Below are 3,370 nucleotides of genomic sequence, written 5' to 3' on the forward strand. Positions count from 1 at the left end.
AAGAACCATACCGAACATTAAAGGAGCAGAATTGTATATATTGATCTGGTTGGTCATATCTTTCTGCTGAAATATCATCATTTCTTTTTTTTTTTTAATAGTCTTTTAAAACATTTCTCAGTTCCCTCACAATAAGTGACCACTACTCATAATATCTGTATAGGTACTGCTGAGCTTACACCTTCCACCCAAGGCTGAACAGAGCTTATGTGACTTTTAGTTATGGAAGAGTAGAAGTAGTATCCAAAAGCATACTCAAAAATGTAAACTGAATATTTTCATATAGTGACAAATGAGAGGTTGCAGGTTACGTGCAAGATTCTTATTTTCAGACTTAGTTTACTCAATACCATGGAATCGTAGAATGATTTGGGTTGGAAGGGACGTTAAAGATCATCTAATTCCAACCCCTCTGGATGGGCAGGGACACCTTCCACTAGATCTGTAAATCCATAGTTGAGGCAATTAACAGGATGCCACTAGGGGCTGCTGCTGTTCTGAAATAATTAAGGTGTGTTCTTTGGTGCTTTCTTGGAACGCTTAAATGTGTTCTTGCTGGATAATTTAGTTGGATTTTTGACTAGGTATTTTTTCATGACAGTCACTTTTAAGATGATAATGCCTCTGAAGAGCAAAGTAATTTACTTATTTAATCTTTTGTGCTTATTGAATGATTAGGAACTGATAAATATTTTATACTAACTTTTTGCTTTAACTTTCTGTAACCCATGACATGGAAGTGGAAATTCAGTTTAATGCTTATATGAAAGAACCAACCGTGTTAGAAGTACGTATGCAACTGAGGCCTGAGCTGACCTTACAGGTCTGTTCTGGAAGTCTGGGGTACAGAGTCAGTCCTGTCTCTGTAAAGAAGGCGTGTGCGCCTAGAGTTTTTGGATTACCATACCCGGTGATCAGGGAACTTCTAAAACTGCAGCTACTGCTAAGCTACTGCTAATAATGTCCTGGTTGGTAGATGGTGACATTATTTCCTACACAGCAAAGTATAAGAACTTTAGGATCTTACATAATCATAGACTGTTGAGGAGCAGAGGGGAAGACTACTCAGAGGAATGCCATACAGGTGTGTGACCACACATAGGCACCTATTTGAGATAATGGGGCAGGTGGCCTATTAAGAAGGAACAAGAAGTGGTAGCTGCAGTGCAATGACATGTAAAGTTATTGTTAGCTAGCTATGCATGATATTGAAAAGATGAGTTGTTCTCTTACACTCTATGGTGTTTTATTTCACAAAATCTTTAAATATGGCATGCTTTGCATGCTGCTATCTAGGTTTCTTTTTCAGTCTACATGATGGGAGAGTGCTTTTACTATAAATGTAAGTCTGATTAGGTAGGAGACCTTACTTTCCAGGATTAGTTTGCAGTTGTTAAGCTTTTCATTTCTTTTCTTTGAGGATGATACAAAATAGCTTTTGTAAAACAGGCTGTATAGCAAAAAAAATAATAAACAAAAGATTTACTTATGAAAAATTTCTCCCTACAAACCAGACCCCTTCCTAATTTTCCTAATTTGAAGTATTGCTTCCAGTAGCTTCTACAGACTTGCTCTGCTTAGTTGCAGCAGGACGAAAATACTCCAATATGTATGAAAAAAATCAGACCATATCCTTGCTTTTCTCTGGGATTACTGTGTGTATGCTTCAACTGGACCAAGGTAACTAGTAAATTTCCTAAATAATATCTATTTAAAGAGTTTGTTCTTGAACAAAAAATAGGTATTTCCAGGATGATGGGAATACTGTGTGTGTTGCATGCTACTACTTGTGCTTTCTTTTTTTCTGTTTGTTTTGTAGTTCATTTTTTTTGTAGTTGCAGTTACCACAAAGCTTTTGTATGTAAAGATATGCTTGCTTCTTCACCACCCCCACACAATCTAATTTGGGAGGGAAGTAGATGACAAGATATGAAAGATATAGTTGCATCCAAAAACTGATCCCTGGGAGAAATATTCATGTTGTTTGATAGTTTGTTTATTATTATTTATTACAATACATCTGTTCTCCAGTGTTGACTACTCCCAGTGAAGTTGTGCTGTACTTACACAAAAAGCAGTAACCCATAACACAGACTGTTCTAGTTTTCACATTGATGCTGGACTCATGTACATGCACAACTCAAAACAAAACATGAGTACAAGACTTGCAGCTAACTGTAATGCTTAACATGTAAGTTTGTTGTAAAGAAATGGTCAGCTACTAAAAAAAAAGTTATAGGGAAGAGCTGGCCGTGCATCATTATGAGGTTATCACCGAGGCGCAAAGTGTGCTTGTCTGCTTAAACTTAATAGTAAGTTGATAATCATGTAAAAGGAGACGTTTCTGGCAAATTCTTGCAACAACACTGTAGTATTCTGAAATGAATTCTATGGCAGTTTCCAAAACAGAGGTTGCACAACCCCAGGTGGATTTAAAATCCAGTTGAGATCCACTTGAAAAAGTCAAAACTTGTGGGACAACAATATAGTAAGAGCAGTTACTAGAAAATGCTAGAACAGAAATCACATAGTTCATTTGTGGTCATTAAAACATTGTTTGCCACAAACTACTCTCTTCTGGTAAATCTTGTAGGTACTGTGGGAACAGAAATAAAGTGACTGAATAACCAGTATGTCATAGATTTTGAATTAGACTAGAATTAAAGGCTTTTTGTGTGATTCGAAGTCCCCAGTTTTCTGCATTGCTTGAAGTTGCCCCTCCAGAGCTAACCTTAAAATTGGAAGACCCTGCACATTTTTTTTGTCTTTGTTGTTGATTCAGCTGCCACCCAGCTCACTTTGGAAGGCTAACTTTTTTGTGTGTGTGGTTGACAAGAACTCGTTTGTCCTTTTTCATGATTATCTATCACCACGTTCAAAAAGGGCAAGAACTTTTTGTGCATCTCCCATTTCTGAAGACACCTGGCCCATTGCCTCCATGCTCCTGACATTTCTAGAACAGAGTACTTTTGTGAATGTGTTTTTGTGCTATCAATGTAAATCACTGTTAGTGATGAAATTGGCTGCAAGCCTGCATCAATTCAGGTACTTGGCTGCATTTTGTATTTGGCTCTTTAGGAAATGCAGAAGTTCTAGCTGACCTGCACTTCTGTTCTCCCTGCTTGCTGCTGAGAATCCCTGTGGGTTTTAATTGTTCATGTTTAGCTGTCATTTACCTTGGAAGACAAAATATTTACAGAATGCTTATGAAACCTTCGTTCATTTAAAAAATATTTCTGGTCAGTGTGACCGGAGCTGAAAGGACACATTGATCCTGTGATTTAAATGAATAAATATATTTTTTCTCAGTTGGATGTTAAGCGTGCTTTGGTGCACATATAAATATAATAGCAAGGATTTATCTACCCTT

Source organism: Cygnus olor, chromosome 8, assembly GCF_009769625.2.
Source record: "Cygnus olor isolate bCygOlo1 chromosome 8, bCygOlo1.pri.v2, whole genome shotgun sequence".
Classification (NCBI taxonomy): domain Eukaryota; kingdom Metazoa; phylum Chordata; class Aves; order Anseriformes; family Anatidae; genus Cygnus; species Cygnus olor.